At 47.6% G+C, this 17,507-nt stretch overlaps 1 protein-coding gene and 1 pseudogene across 4 annotated transcripts in view; one reads left to right on the forward strand and one right to left on the reverse strand.

Annotated features, from left to right (window-relative positions):
• Window positions 1-17,507, reverse strand: part of LOC126543059 (parathyroid hormone/parathyroid hormone-related peptide receptor-like) — a 1,023,923-nt gene that overhangs the window by 587,521 nt on the left and 418,895 nt on the right. The gene's annotated exons all lie outside the window — the stretch shown is intronic.
• LOC126543080 (U2 spliceosomal RNA) lies at window positions 4,363-4,565 on the forward strand (annotated as a pseudogene).

The following is a 17,507-nucleotide window of genomic DNA, read 5'->3' on the forward strand; positions in this document are numbered from 1 at the left end:
TAACAAGCATGGTTTCAGCGCACACAGGCGAACATGAACACATCGCAATCGACGACCGCGCACACTCGCTGTCAAAATACTAGCATGAGCAAGCGCGGCAGCAGCGACCTTCGTGCTGTCCATCGCTTCAATGAGAACATAGCACGCACAAAGGTATGAGCCGTCTGCAGATTGGTTTCAAGACAAGGCGCGCACTACCGCGCGACGCGGCTGAAAGTACGAAATTGCTGGCGGAGTAGACGCCGCCCCCCCCCCCCCCCTTGTCTCCCGCGCTGCGTGCCCGCTTGCCTACCTTTCGTGCGCGAGTTTGAGCCACGATCGTCAGTTCCCCTTGCGCCCGGTCGCGAAATACACAGTTGCTGCCGCCCTCCCTCCCTCCCTCCCTCCCTTCTTTTTTCTTCTTTCCTGCCTTCCTTCCCTCCCATCCCATCCTCCACAGCCTTTCGCGCGACAGAAGACGGCGCGTTTGCTCTCCGCTTGGCTTCCTCACGCGCGCATACAGCATATGGCGCGCGGCGACGGTGTTATCTTCCTTGGACATTATACAGAACATCACGGCAACGGCAAAAATGCACTTGGACTCTCCATTTAGATATTATTATAATACAAAGTTATTGAATTACAGTGAGCGTTACTGAGTAAACAAAGCAAGCGTTAAATTCCAATATTACCATAAATGTCATCGATTACAAGTAATTAATTGTAATTACAGGTCTGGTTGAGGGTCGAGCCTTGCACTTAGTGTGCGAACCGATGGTTACATGGGCGTCGTCGTGTTGCTGTTGCCACGGTTCCAAGCTCACCGCCAGCCTACGTCCCCGCTTTGTACCCTAAGCGGAAGCTTTAGCTCGCCTGCTCCTATCTAAATACGTGGGACTGGAAAAATCGTTTTTTTCGGGAACCAATGCAGTACATTCGGTGAGGCTTGTTGGATTTGAAAGACAAAGTCAAAATCTAGTGACTGTTGGTTGAAAATTTTGTATTTATGCCGTTAATTTATTCATAAAAATTGGCGAAATCCACAGATTCTCAGAAAACGAAACTATTATATTTACAACTCTGTATTTCAGCAATAAAAGGTGATATCACAGTTCTGCAAATTCCTTATAATAGTAGATCTGAAACGGACTAAATTGACATACTACTCATGCCTATCGAACATACGAGTATGTCAATGGTGCTTTCGCTATACCTCACCCGCCGTGGTTGCTCAGTGGCTATGGTGTTAGGCTGCTGAGCACGAGGTCGCGGGATCGAATCCCGGCCTCGGCGGCCGCATTTCGGTGGGGGCGAAATGCGAAAACACCCGTGTACTTAGATTTAGGTGCACGTTAAAGAACCCCAGGTGGTCGAAATTTCCGGAGTCCTCCACTACGGCGTGCCTCATAATCAGAAAGTGGTTTTGGCACGTAAAACCCCATAATTTTTTTTTGCTATACCTTCGTAAATGATACAACGAATCCAGATAAGATATAAATTGACATATCAAATTCGTCCGCCTTGGAGGATCTAATGGATGCAATTTACGGAAATGCGATATCTGTTCTTGGTGCAGAGCTACGAATTTGTGAACTTGGTGCTTCTATTTTGTTCAAACACGAAATTTTGAAAATACATTTTAAAAAATTGAGGCCCTAAATCGAAATTACCCTTTCAATATTCACTAGAATTTACCTTTCTCTTTCAAATGCCACAAATTTCCCTTGAATCGGTCTAGTGGTTATTAAGAAAAGCACGTCTGCGTTTTACATGTATTTTAATAGGTGGTACCGGAGTTGGGCAGGAGCTAAAACTTCCTCTTAAGTTTTATAGGCGAAGCCGATGTTGGCAACGTTTCCAGAAGGATCGTGGTGGTGGTCTGAGTGGGTGTGTAATTTCCCTGAGCGCCTGGCTATTTTCAGCCCCAAATGCACACACGCACACACACACTCATCCCTAAACCAGGAAAACCCCTTCATTTGGACAACATGAGGCCAATATCACTAACCTCGTGTATAGGCAAGGTAGCGGAGCACGCGATCTTGAACAGGGTTTCCGGGTACATAGAGCGCAGAAACCTCTTCCCACATACCATGGTTGGTTTCCGGCCCGGCCTCTCGACGCAGGAGGTTATGCTAATGCTAAGGAAGCAAATCTTTGATAGCGGCACCCGGGACGTGAGAGGGATTCTCGCCCTGGATCTCACTAAGGCGTTCGACACAGTGTTTCATAGATACATTCTGCAAGCCACGGCCGGGATAGGCCTAGGAGTCAAATTCCAGGCCTTTGTAAGGTCCTTTCTCATGAATAGAACTGCTACTATTCAGGTGGGGCCGATTCGGTCGAGCGTATACGGATTGGGAGCTCGGGGTACGCCTCAGGGATCAGTCATCTCGCCACTGCTCTTCAATATAGTCATGAAGGGTCTATCAGATAGGCTGGGCGGCCTCCAGGGCATAGGTCACGCACTTTACGCAGATGACATCACGATCTGGTGCCCAGGGGGCTCCCTAGCTGAAATGGAGCAAGCTCTACTAGCGGCCTTGGACGAGACGGAGGCTTACCTCGCGGACACGGGTCTCAAGCTGTCTACTAGTAAATCGGAGCTGTTGCTTTACAGACTCGCAAGGCAAGGGGTTCGGGGTCTGACACCCCTCAACCAGCTACCCGTGGAATTATACGCGAATAATGGGCAGAAAATTCCTAGAGTCGACTCGGTTAAGATACTAGGCCTGCTCATAGACGCGAGGGGCTGTAATGCCAGAACAATTACCCACGTTACAGCCAAAACGGAGAATATGTTGCGGCTAATTGCTAGGGTGTCCAACCGAAAGAAGGGGTTAGGTGAAGACAACCTCCTTCGGATGTACAACGCGTTCCTCATGAGCCATATTAACTATGTGGCGTCAGCTCTAGTGTGGACAAAAACGGAAAAGACCAAATTAAATACACTCATGCGCAAGAGCATCAAGAAAGTGCTAGGCTTGCCTATTGCCACGAGCTCCGACAGGCTAGATCAACTCGGTATGCACAATAGCATAGACGAGATTATAGAGGCACAGGTCACTGCCCAGGTGGTTAGGCTATCGTCGACCCAAGCTGGCAGGCGAATTCTCGACGAGGTTGGTGTGGCTCCTAGGATAATGGAGGACCGGCGTATAACATTGACACGAGAAACGAGGGCGACCTACCTAGTGAGGCCCTTCCCGCGGAACGTACATCCGCAGCATAACGAGGGTAGACGTAAAGCCCGTGCTCGAGCCATATTGAAGAAAGTTAGAGGTGACAGAGACTCCGCGGTCTTTGTCGATGCGGCGCAGTACGGGAGCAGGAGAGTGTTCGCGTTGTCGGTTATAGACGGGCGGGGGGGGCTTCGCTCCTCGGCCTCGGTCAGAGCGGCCACCGCGAGTATAGCAGAGCAAATTGCGGTTGCGCTGGCCTTGTTTGACCCAGAGCGTTCCTACATTTACACTGACTCGAGAGACGCAATCAGAGCTTTTGAGTCGGGTAACCTCGCACGAGAAGCGGCCTCTATTTTAGAGAAAAGGACTTGCCCCGGTTTTCATTATATCACGTGGTTCCCCGCACACATGGGGACGAACGTTCTCGAGGGCTTCCCAAACCTCAACGAGCTTGCCCACGACCGTGCGCGAGAACTTACGCGCCGCGACGGTCTGGAGGCTCCGGAGGGGCAGGAAGGGACTCAGCAGAACGATCCACTCCTCACATTCAATGAAATTACCAAACATTACCAACTTGGTCGAAGAATTTATCCTCTGCCTCACCCGAAGCTCAGTAGAGGTCAGTCAGCTACACTTAGAATGCTGCAGACGGGATCTTTCCCGTCGCGGGGATTCCTCAGTAGGATGTACTCGGATGTGAACCCTAGTTGTCCCGACTGCACTGAAACCTTTTGCTCAATGGCTCACATGCTCTGGCGATGTCCCGCGTTGCCTAACGACTTCCTCTCCAGCGAAGCCGAATGGGAGGAGGCCATCAGAAGCACGGTACTCCGAAAGCAAGCCCAGGCTATCCAGAGGGCCCAGGAAAGAGCGGAGCGTCACGGCGTTCTGTCCTTTACGTGGGCGCGGCCAGCGGCTACAATGGCCTCCCGTTAGGAGGTCCCGAAAGTAGCTCCTCAGGATTCAATAAAGTTCGTTGTCTGTCTGTCTGTCTGAGCCACTCCGAAGGTGGATGACCAGCGAAGCTGTTTAGCACACGACACAGAGGTGACACAGAATTTTGAACATAGGTACGGACTCATTCACCGTGATATTTATGTACATTCGCGTGGACAATGGCACCGCCGCGGTGAGGAGCCGAGCGAAACTAGACGCTCTTGACCACCACGGGAGAGCAGAAGGAAGGGAAATGAGATACGCAAGCGCTTCGAGCGCTGGCAAAGCAAGAGCGGTGCGAATGTAGACATGGCCGACCCGGGTCTTAGCCTAATATCTGATACGGGTTATATTTGGATCCAAGATATTAAACTTATTTTTGTAAGTTGGCGGAGTACTTGAAGCCTGCTTCACCTCCGCTGAGGGTCGACCCGGTATTGCACTATCTTGTGGATCTGCCCAAGGTTTTTTGTCTATGGACATCGACCCGTTGGAAACTATAGGAACGTACAGCGTCGCTGTAAAAGCCATGGACAGACAAAGTGCATTCTCTAGCATCCCAAAATGGTTTATGCACGTCAACAGGGCTATAAGACATGTGCATTGCAATATGTTGCACGACATCGCAGGATGATATCTCGGCCGCCGCAGCCGCAATTTGATGTGGGCGAAGTGCAAAAACGCATGTGTCCCGTTCACTGGGGGCAAGTTAACTATCCCCTGGTGGCCAAACTCAATCAATCAATCTTTATTTCGCATTCATTCATTTACAAAAAATGAATGCTTGAACAAGAACTAAAAGCTGTTTTTTTTTTGCAGCTTGACAAGGTTCTTGACTATATTCATGACAACGGGGACATAATAAAATAATGTTTGTACACTTTAGTGTGTGCAACGCACAAGCAATGACAATTAATAAATGAAAATGTGTAAGGTGAAATGTACAATCAGTGTTACAAAGCAGGGTGTTTAGTCAGTACAAATGACATATATGAATATACAGTATATAACAGATATGCATAATTATGTTCAGTTGCTGAAAAATTTATCATAGTACATTCTATTAACATAGGAAAGCACAGACAGCAAATAAAGGTTCGTATAAATGTCTTGCAGGTTACATCCTATATGCGTAAATATTATCAAAACGTAAAACCACTTAATTAAAGGAGGTAAGTAGTGACTTCTCCTAGCCAAAAGACGTTATCAAAATAATTACTGAGTTTGAATTAGGAAGTCTCGTATCGTTTTCCTAGTAATGTCAGTTATCTGGACACCGTTATTATGTAGTTTATTTAATAAGAATGGGACGCGATTGATTAAACGAGTTGATCCATAATTTGTACGGGAGAGTGGTAGCAGCCATTTCTAATTTTCGCTAATGTTATAGGATATATCTGTGGGTTCTGTTAGGTTTCTCAACACCAAGAACGCTTCATTGATGTACTTGTACCTCTGGTATTTTAGGCAAGGTTAACTTCACATAATATTGCTAGACAAATTATATTAAACTTCGAAAATATTTCAGATGTATGTGCGTCGAATGACGCGTTTGCGATATGACCAACAGCATTTTTTGTAGCAGTAATAATTTACTAATATTTTGCTTTGAAATGGTGCCCCACACAAGGTGGCAATACATTAAATGAGATGAGAATAGTGCATTATGAAGGATCAGCTTAACTTTAGATGATATCGTCTCATGGAGTCTACAAAGCACACCGCAAGCTTTGGCTAAACGGGATGCAATAAGTTCCACATGTTCTTTCCACATTAATTTGGTTAAATGTAACACCCAAAGTTTTGACGCTAGGAACAAGTTCAATTATTTCAGAGCCAACCTGCAACAGTACGTCTTAATTCAGATGTTTTTGTGGAGCCGCAATAATAACAGCTTTTGTTTTTGCATAATTTGAGAGCGTTGACCTTGCTCCATTCGGCCAATTGTTTCAGCGTGATATTTGCCAACAACGAGAGATCGCCGATATTACGAGACTGAAAAAAGAGGCTGGTGTCGTTCGCATAAATGATAAAGTTCGCGTCATTGGAAATGTTCGCACTGCGTTAACATATATATTAAACAATACGTGGCCTAGTATACTTGCCTGGCGAACGCCCTGTGTAATTTCCCGGAGACGTGAGTCTTCTGATGAAATTGAAATGAGTTGTTTTCTGTGGTTACGATAACATTTTAAAAGCTTCAGAGAAATGGCCCGAAACCCATAACGCTCTAGTTTAGTAAGCAAAGTCTCATGATTCAGCCTATCAAATGCTTTAGAGTAGTCCACAAAAATTCCTAGCGTTAGTTTCTCATCTTCAAAACCATTTAAAATTAACTTTTTGGGGGTTAGCAGAGCCAATTCAGTTGATATTCCCGCACAGAACCCAAATTGTTTATTTGATATGATGGAATGTTTATCACAAAATGACTTTACTCTTTTACAAATGACTTTTTCTAGTCCAATGTATAGGACAGGCAGTACTGAGACTGGCCTGTAAGTCGAAAGAATATTTTTGGCAGCGGATTTTTGTCATTCGTCTCACTTTCGCGTGTTGCTTTCTTCAGGAAAAATTCCAGTTGACAGTGATAGATTCAAAAGATGAGTAAGTGCTGGAAGCAAGAGATCAAGCACAAACTTAATAGGTCTTATTTGAAGCCCGTTCAAATCACGGGATTTACTATTTTTGAATGACATGAATATCGTTTAAACCTTATGTGGATCTGTAGGGTTAAGAAAAGCTGTACGTGCGTTGCGTGTGCCCAAATAGTTGGTTACTGCTGTGTCATGAGTAGTCTTTTCCAGAGTGGTGAACTAATCATTAAACATATTTGCTAATTATTTGCCTCTTAGCGTTCTATCCTCAACTACAAGTTCAAGGTCAACACTATTGCGGACATCGGAATGCAGAAGCTTTTTAATTTAGCGCCACATTAGACTGCTCCGATTACTCACCTCTTGAAATAGGTTCTCGTAATACAGGTTTTTAGCATTTCGTACAAATTTTGTAACATAGGAAGGCCTGTTTAGGGCCTTCCTATGGTTTAAGCCCTTCCTTCAAGGCCTTAAACAGGAAGGCCTGTTTAAGAAAAAAGATTGATATCCAGGCAGGGAAGTACGTCACTCTACTGCTTCTACCAAGTCTGCTACCATTATCACAATAAATGGAAAGAAATTGCTATAAAAAATTAATTATGGGGTTTTACGTGCCAAAACCACTTTCTGATAATGAGGCGCGCCGTGGTGGAGGACTCCGAAAATTTCGACCACCTGTGGTTCTTTAACGTGCTCCTAAATCTAAGTACAGGAGTGTTTTCGCATTTCGCGAAAAAAAATTGCTTAAAAACATGGAAAGCTCATCACACTTGATCTTTGTAGATTACGCCATTCAAGTGCAAGAACTTCAAGTATTTGCAGTCATGCGGCACTACAATGTCGCCGGGTGTATCCATTTCTACAAAAGATAAGATTAACGCGAACAAATAACAAAAACGCCTTTAGCTAACGGTGGTGGCACGTTCCATTTTTTCCAAGTCTGATTCACACGTAATACGCAAGACAGGTGATGTGTCTGTTTGACGTGCGAAAATATTGCCGTTCTTAGCCCATGCGAAACGCCAGATTACTTCTTTTTTCCTCGCAATGGGCATGCCTAGCAGCTTCTTAAGCTGCGGGCAGAGGTGTTCATTCATGTAGACAGACTGGTTCGCAGGAAATCCGATCTCATTTGTAAAATCAAGAAAGGGGCTGAGAGATGGAATAGCACACTGTGGTATAAAGGCTATACAGAGGGATAAGGTGCCTCAGAAAAGCTGCCAACGTTTCGATGGGAGGACCTTTCTTCGTCAAAGACCTTTGACGAAGATAGGTCTTCCTATCAAAAATTAGAGGACGCTTAAGCTTCGCCTTCAAGAGTGAAACGCGACAGCGTTCCCGTCGACCCGCCAAGGGGTGTAAGACAATGCGCTACGGCGCAGCGATCACTTGCGAGGCGCCCCACATCGAACTTTGCACCCACCAATCACGCGGTGAGCGTCGAGCAACGCAGCGTTCGGCGCGGCAACGAAACGTGTGCCTGAGCAAGCGGAACGAACCAAAGAACTCGGTGTCTCGGAGGGAGAAACGATCTACGCCAGCCAAACGTCGTGATCGGCACGGGCAGAGAGATAGATAGATAGTGATCTACACAAAGGAAGGACGCTTGATTCTGCAACCCTTGGGGGAGCACGGCGAAGCGTTGTCAGGGGAGAGGGAGTGGGGGCCGCGACGCGCCTCGCATCGGTCCCCGCACAGCCCCAATTCGCGCGTGGCGCGTCACCTGTCGGGGCAGCGCCGTACATTGAGAGGAGGGGGTCTTCTGTGTTTGCCGCAAGATGGCTCTGCGTGTGCGGAAAGCGCAGAAGAAATGTAGCGGAAACGCACTTCGCTACTCGTGTAACTGCAACTTCTGTAAGTTACATGCTCATAATTACCGATATACACCGCAGTATAACTTCCTACGGCACATTTCTAAGACAACACCGCATTCACTACAGGTGCTTTTGTACCGATTTGAAGCATCGAACTCGTGGCTGAGTGGTAGCGACTCCGCCTCACACTCCGGAGACCCTGGTTGGATTCCCACGCAGCCCATGTTGCAAGTTTTTATTTATGAATTGCCTGCCGGGATTTTCCGCTCACGGCCAACGCCGCGGACGCCGACACCGACGACACCGGCTTTTCTGCGACACGAGCTCCTTAACGCTGGCGCGTTAAAACGTTGGGCAGCCTTTCTAGGCACCTTATCCCTGTTTGTAACCTTTATACCACAAATCTCATTTGTAGTGAGCCTGTGTTTCCTGGTCGTACTAAGGACTACATCGCGTTTAGCCCTCCTGTGCAAAACCACAACTATGTTGGGATCAGAGTCAGAATTTCGCGCCGGAATTCGGCGGCAGACTCCAATGTCCACTTTTTTTATGGTCTCCCCGAGAACGTCGCCAACTTTTCTAAGTATGCTTACGAGGCTCTCGGACCTCTCCTGCCAAATTAATTTCGCTTCAATATTTCTGCTTCTAGAATACTGATCTTGTGCCACAATTTTCATGGCATTTTCCTGCACTTACCTTTTCAACACCTCAATTTCTTGCGCTAGCACCTGTTGTGTTTCTTTCAGTGCCACATTCTCGTTTTTTACTTCACCGCATTCCTTCTTTAGAGCCTCAAATTCATTGTTTCTGAAGTCCATGCTGTTCTCCAGCTCTCTTAATTCTTTGCAAAATTCGCGCTTCAGGTCAGAAATTTCAGTGGCCATAATGCAAATGTCCAAATCAGGACAGAAAACAGTCAACACAACGAGGCCGCAGAGGCACCAAAGTACTTAGCAAGGCACTTTGAAAAGAATCGGAAAACTTGAAACCTGAAGAATTAAGCAGAAGTGTTCAGAGTTCGTACTGTTTGCTGCCTCCGTTGCCATGTGACGTATTCGTCTGGGGGTCCCTTTAACGGGACCCAGGCGGTGACGAGTGCGTCATGCGGTTACACGTTGATTCGGCATCCAGGCGGTGGCGACAGGGTCACGTGGTTGCAGGTTTATTCGTTATTGCACTGTTAATGCTGCTGCGCTCAGGACGCAGGCGTCAAAGATCCCCGTGACGAAAATCCCGAGGCGATGGCCAGTGAAAGCTCCGAGAAGGCCTGAAGAAATAAGCAGAAAAGTTCACAGTTCCCACTGTTTACTGCCTCCGCAGCCAAGTGACTGCCGTAGTCGTCTGGGGATTCTTTTAACGGGATCCAGTCGGTGACGACAGGGTCACGTGGTTGTACATTGATTTGGGATCCAGGCGGTGGCGACAGGGTCACGTGGTAGCAGGTTTATTCGTTATTGCACTGTTAATGCTGCTGCGCTCAGGACGCAGGCGTCAAAGATCCCCGTGACGAAAATCCCGAGGCGATGGCCAGTGAAAGCTCCGAGAAGGCCTGAAGAAATAAGCAAAAAAGTTCAGAGTTCCCACTGTTTACTGCCTCCGCTGCCAAGTGACTGCCGTAGTCATCTGGGGATTCTTTTAACGGGATCCAGGCGGTGACGACAGGGTCACGTGTTTGCACGTTGATTCGTTGCTGCATTGTCAGTGCTGCTGCGCTCAGGACGCAGGCGTGAAAGATCCCCGCGACGAAAATCCCGAGGCGATGGCCAGCGATAGCTTCAAGAAGGCCTGAAGAAATAAGCAGGAGGGTTCAGATTTCGCACTGTTTGCTGCCTCCGCTGCCAAGTCAACCCGGAATCCCCCACTACGCCGTGGCTCATATACAAATCGTGCTTGTGGCATGTAAAACCCCAGAATTCAATTCATTTGTAATATACAAGGAAAATCACCCAGGATCTACTCTTTATTGCATCTCTTCGGTACTTCTCCGTGCACCTCGGAGCCTTGACCTCGACAAGCACCGGTTTTGAGAGCGGCATAGCGTCGTTGACTTCAGGGGGCGTTAGATGTCGACGCCATGCTCCGATTTCGAACGCGTATATAGAGAGCATCGGAGAGGCAACCAAATGTATTGTAAACCAAAAGGTTGCTGGACTTCGCATAAATAACTGGAACGTTTCCGGCTGTTCTCTGCGTTGCAGTGAATACAGGGCTTTGCACATTTTTATAGCGCTACAGATGCTTGCATAACGTCGCGTATAGTTGCCTAACATGCAATGGATACACGCGAATAAAGGTTTAGCAGGAGTAAAATAAGGCACAGTTTTTCGCCATGGAAGTGCTTCATATGCCCCTGAGGCCCACCCACTTGTATCGCCGTTGGCTTGCTATGATGTGAGCTGTGGTGTCTACTTAAAGAGCGCGTCTTGCCGGTGACATCACAGTTCATTGAGACCACGGAAAAGTGAGATTCGCACTGACAATCGCATCAAGTGGGCTCGGCGGCAGCTTATAGCGAATTCTAAAAACGCTACAAAAGGAGAACGTCGAGGCTGACAACTACAGCTAGAAGGCGCTCTCCGTGTGGTTTTTAGCTACCACACAGTAAACCAATTTACCCCGTAAAGGGTGTTTTACTCTATCTATAATTACCACTCGTGCACCTTAGGAAAAGGGCATTTCCACAAACCAGGCACCCATTCCCATTGGTGCTTTGAGTTGTCGTAACACCATTCTTTTCTCTAATGGGCGCAAGGCATGCCATTATGACCATTGCTCGGAAGTCATGCACGAACGCGCTAATAATGCTCGCACCTTGCTGTCTCAGTGAGTATAATAAGCAGGCACCGTTATCTAGAAAGACAAACATTAAAACGCAATAGTAGCCCGATAGATATGTCACTAAAACCCACTTAAAAAACCTATTAGTTTTGTTTTGTGTGTTTAATGCTTCCGAGTTTTATATAATGCGGCTCACAACTTCCATTTCACCTTCAACTACATCATACCGGATGTTTGTGCGAACACTTTAAAACATGTCTGGAAATTGCTTGTGGCAGATAGCACAATTCTAGTTCATGAGCTGGTCTGCCTGAAGAGGTTGTTTTCGTATCAGCACACCTTTACACCCACATTTTACAAGTTTCTGTTTTGCAAAAGAGTGATTTTGTTGTTTGTCGAAACCTCCTTGAGTTTGCAAAGTGATTTACAGCGCATAATATTACCTCTAACAAGCTAACTATAGCGGCAAGTTATTGCGGCAAACCATGGAGGACGTCTCAAAAGACAAGCGGTGGAACAGCTACCCGTCGTTCACCAGTGTCCTGTTTCCTTAGGCCTAATTTTTGTCTAAGAAAATATTTTTGTGCAAACCGGCCAGGCGGTCCCGCTGTAGTCCAACGAATGCGCAGGCCTCCTCGCATCGCAGCCGTTCCGCGAACGTCGATTCTGTTGCTGGGCCCTGTAGCGCAACCCTTGACCTCGGCCTGTACTTTACGAGGCGCGCGCAGGTCAAACTGCGGGCCCTCATCGTGGTGCGATAAATGAGCGCGCGGCCGTAATTCGTTAACTGATCGCGATGCGCACCTCGGGATCACCTTCTCGCGCAAAGCGGCACGCTCGCGGGCGTGCATCAGTCCCTCGTGAGCGGCCATTAATCGGCGCCTCCTCGGCGATGCTTAACGAGCCGCGCCCGCAGGTCGCGGCAGCGACGAGTGCCTGACACGAGCGACGCGATCGGACGACAAACACCAGCATCGGGCTGTCAGCCCGACGAGGGCCAGGTAAACAACACGGCCAGGCTTTCGCAGAACTATAATGTGCCAGTGAAAATGAAGACCCACGTTGGAAGGGACTTACGGAGTGTTATTGGGTGCAGATTTCAGTTTGATTTTCTAGGGCCCCGAACATGTATAGCCCCATCTATGACAATAACCCACACACTTATATACCTTGCCTATGCATTACTCGTCACATGCCCGTTATTATCACTCAATAGAAACTAAGTGACACTTGTTTGGTTCATCAAGGACTTTGTTGAATCATACTACGAGGTTAGTACGAGGCATTCAGTAATTATTTGCAATGATTTTAATTAAGCCAGACACCGAGCTTCCCGCACAAATCTCCGCTAAAGTAGCCCCTTTAACCACTGAATGTCAAATTTGTGTCCCTTGCAGTCATCCCAGGACACTGGGAAACAGTCTTGTTTTATTTATTCCATACTGTGAGCCTTAGTAGGCCCTTACAGGAGTGAGCAACCAAGTACACAATATTTTTTTCGGATTTCTATGGGAGATCCAAAAACCGTCCCAGCATGAGATAAATGACCAAGTGCATTTAGTATGATTTATTCTGAATGAGTGTTGATAGGATGGCCGGGGATGGTCCTTCTCGTCGACAGAAATGCCGTCGTGATACGATAGACAGATACATTTCAAAGAAGCAACGCGTCGACGTCTTTCGAGTGTCTGCATGCAAGCACAGGTGCGCAGAACAGTTATACTGTGTGTTCCGAGATTATTTAGATTAAATTGAGCGAAGAGCCTTGTTCCAGACTGCTTCTAACCGGTTGATAATGTACGCTTGCTACGGGTTCTTGACAACATTGCCATATTTGAAAATGAGGTGCCCGACATATTTGTAGCTTGATAGCCGAACGTTCGGAGGTGCTGTTGCAAGTTTTATACGCAGATACACCAACTGTTTGAATGACACGCCTGGTTTCATTTGTGAGTGTCCGACTTTAATCTGCTCGGTAATGTTCGCCATGAGCAGGGGCAAATCGAGGAGAGGAAAGGCAGAGAGGTCGAATAGACGAGTGTTCGGTTTGCTACCGTAAGTTTGTATGATGCCTTCCGTGCTACAACTGATCCCATGTGGTTTTTGTAGGTAAAGTCTAACAGCTTTTTTCTTGTCCCGCGTTATCGACATGTAGGCAGTCCTATATTTATCCGCATTTCCCATTCCTGACACCATCTGGCAATCATGAGTAAACAAGAATTCAGTTAAGCTGATCCGCCTCTGTTCGAACTTGTTTGTATATGACGCAGTCTTAGTGTTAGGTACGGTTCAACGAGAGGTGCATATCATTTCATTATATTAAAAAAACTAAGATAGGACTCAAACAGACTCCTGCGGTGAGTGTGACTAGAGAGGTGCGCTTTTATACATGACATTAATTTCGCTTCTATTCCAAATAGATGTAAGCTTGCTTATAAATTTCTAGTTGACTACTCTGTAAAATGCCTAGGAAAGGTAAAAAATATCGCATCGGATTGCAGGCTACAATTAATCATTGTGGTGAAATCGTTCACTATTTCTGATAGACGTGCTACCGTCGAAAGACGTTTGCGGAAACTGTGTTCGTTAGAGCACATGAAGTCGTTTTCTTCACGGTATATCATAATTAATTTGTTAATAATATGCTCCACGTGTTTACCTCATCAACTGGTTAATGAAACGGGTATGTATGAGCTTAGCTATAACTTTCTCCCGCCTTGGATCGGGGTTGCATTCATGAAAACATATTCGTTCTGCATTGGAATGGCTGGCGTACCTACGTGCGACTCCTGCGGCATCGAAAAAAAATATTTGACAGCTCCTGTGCTTTTGTTCTCGTTATGGCGTCCAGCACCACCCGGACAGCATTAAACTGACTAAACTCAAGACTGCTTTCAGAAGACCATGGCCGTGCGACGCGCCTCGCTGGCGCAGACAGCAACAAAAGTGCGCTTACAGTATTTGGTGCCGATAGGTCTCTGCGTCCCTTGGTGTGCTCCTTAGAGTGTGCGCACGACTGGCGGTCTCTCTCCATCTTTCCTTTAAACCGCCCGCTCCCTCCAATGCAGCGCAGCAAACTGAACGTATTAACTTTCCTGCCTTTCCCGCTCTCGCTTTCTGCGTTCCTGCCTTTGTGGATAGGGACGACTTTTGCAATAAGTCAATTCGTTGGAACCCCAGCAGTTTTTCTAAATAGGATTCTTTCGGTAGCCGACGCAGCGAAAAAACTTTCCGCACTTGCCGTGACCTGACATTAGCTCAATGTAATTCATCCGATTTCACAAGTGCACGCCTTCATACCCTGGACCCTAATTCACAGCTCTGTATTCCGCCCGAGCTTCCACGACATGACTGCACCCTTCTAGTCAGTCTATGGCTTGGAGTAGCATTTTCAAATGCGCACTCTTTTCTTATCGGAATGGCCAACAGCCCACCTTGTCACTTCTGCGGGTGCAAGACTAGGTGCAATTTTAACAGCGACACCTGGAACATGGGTTATTACCGGCGACTTCAATGCGCATCATCCGCTATGGGGAAGCTTAAAGATGGACTGTCGAGGAAGACGTGTACTATCATTCGCGTCGGACCATGAGCTCTGCTGCCTAAATGACGGCAGTCCCACTTTTCTGCGGGGATTGACATACAGCAGTTGCCTGGACTTAACTTTTGTTTCAAGATGCCTCAGTGCCAGTGTGAAATGGCTCACGGACAACGAAACGCATGGTAGTGACCACGTTCCAACATATGTGAAAATCGACGACATGCTCAAGTCACAATCTACTACAGTTCTTCATCACCTCGACTGGCCTAAATACACGTTGCTCATGGAGAAGAATTGCCCAGAGATCCAGGACTGTCTGCCTGGCAACATCGAGAAGCTAATTAACGCCGCTGCTCAAGAAGCCACAAGATCTTTTAGGCCTATTCCTAAATTTTCTGAATTCGAAGCAGAATTGGAGCGGCTTCGAGCAATCCGCCGTCGCGCGAAAAGAAGGTACAGGCGCACCAAGTCCATCTACGACCTAAGGGAGGCGAGACGCATACAGAAGAAGATCCAGCGTAGGATCAACTCTCTGCAGTCTCTAAGATGGAAAACCTTCTGTGATTCCCTTGATCCGCATAAACCCCTGTCACATATATGGAGAACAGTGCGTGGTCTTCGAACATCACCGCAACAACGCCACCCCTTCAAATGCCTGGCTCTCTACCAAGGTCGCAGAGAGATCGACGTAGCGGAGGACTTCTGTCTCAAGGTTGCTGGTCTACCGCCATCGTTCCCCGTGATGTTCCAATCTCGCGGGATTCTCGTATGCACAATCTGTTTTCCATCGACAAGTTGCAGGCGGCGTTGGCAGCGTGCAGACGTTCCTCATCGCCTGGGCTTGACGGGGTGACATACGCAGCTCTTGGAAACGTCGGTCAAACAGCCCGGCATGCACTTCTAAACGTGTACAATAATTCATGGCGTGAAGGAGAAGTTCCTGCTGCATGGAAGTCCAGCCACCTTGTGCCTTTGCTCAAGCCAGGTAAATCACCCCTAGACGTGGCGTCTTATCGTCCCATTGCTCTGGCCAGTTGTCTAGGAAAGCTGATGGAGAGGATGGTGCTGACGCGTCTAGAGTGGTATCTAGAACACTACAAGTTATACCCTGACGCTATTGCAGGCTTTCGACGCGGACGCTCTTCTGTAGACAACGTCATAGATCTTGTCTCGTCTGTTCAGCACGAAAAAAGCCTCAGGAGACTGTCAGCGGCGACGTTCCTGGATGTTAAAGGCGCATATGACAACGTGACCCATCCAGCCATCCTGGACGCCTTGGGTGATGTCGGCCTAGGCGGCCTTGTTTTTCGGTGGATATCCAGCTTCTTGAAGGACAGGTCATTCTTTGTGCAAACAGAGGATGGTGCGTCATCACAAAGCAACACCTACCGAGGCGTACCACAAGGCGGAGTCTTTTGCCCCACTCTATTTAACCTGGTGCTCATCGACCTCCGGGATCCGTCCATGTGTCGATCTATGCAGACGATATATGCATTTAGTCATCAGGAGTGACGCGTCTCCAGGTGCGCACCAGACTTCAAAAAGCGGCCAATCTAACATCAGGTTATCTTCGAGCACGAGGTCTGGAGCTGTCCTGCGAGAAGTGCTCTGTAGGCGCTTTCACGCGTAAAGCAATGAAACCATACGTTATCAGAATTAATGGACAGCCAATTGCCTACGAGAAGACGCACCGGTTTCTTGGAGTGATAATAGATCGAGACCTTTCCTGAAGTCCTCATACCTCCTACCTAAAAAGGAAATTAGTCATGGTAACCCACGTGCTCAGATTTCTTGCGGGAAAGTCATGGGGTGCGTATGTGAGTGCGATGCTCCACCTCTATAACGCACTGTTCCTCGGTCTCCTGCGCTATAGCTTACCTGTACTGGGTGGGACCGGTAAGACCAACCAGCGTGCCCTCCAGTCTGTACAAGCTCAAGCTCTCCGAATTTGCCTTGGCCTTCCCAGATGTGCGTCCACGGCAGCAACAATAGCCATCGCGCATGACCACCCCATCAACACGTATCTTCAAGTCGACACTTTAAGGATGTATATCAGGCACTTTGCCCGACTTCCATCGCATCATCTCGCCTCCCTTCCTGCCACTCGACCTCGTTCAGCGTTTAGCAAGATTATTGCCGCCAACCATGGAACTTTACCGTCAAACTTCACGCCTGCAGCACGACCATCTCAACCGCTGTGGTGCCTCCATCCAGTCCAGGCTCTTCTTCATATTCCCGGTATCAAAAAGAAAACAGATGTCAACTCTCGCCCTCAAACAATCCGTGCTTTCAGTGCTACATGACAAGCACAGAGGACGCATCCATTTACACGGACGGTTCTGTCTCCTCTAGTAGTCCAGCTGGAGCAGTGGTGATTCCCGCAGAGTGTCTCACCCTCAAGTTCAAGATATCTCACATTACATCATCGACGGCTGCAGAACTCGCAGCTATCCGTGCTGCTCTGGAGTTTATTGTTCACAAATCATCACATTCATGGTCCATCTTATGTGACTCAAAGGCAGCTCTTCAGTGTCTGATGTCCCCTTTCAGCCATGGACCAAATGTGAAACTAGTCGCAGACATTCGGTTACTCCACCATCATGCAATCAACAAGGGACACAACATCATCTACCAGTGGATACCCCGTCACTGTGGAATTTCAGGAAATGACAGTGCGGATGAC

This window comes from Dermacentor andersoni, chromosome 2, assembly GCF_023375885.2.
Source record: "Dermacentor andersoni chromosome 2, qqDerAnde1_hic_scaffold, whole genome shotgun sequence".
Lineage (NCBI taxonomy): Eukaryota > Metazoa > Arthropoda > Arachnida > Ixodida > Ixodidae > Dermacentor > Dermacentor andersoni.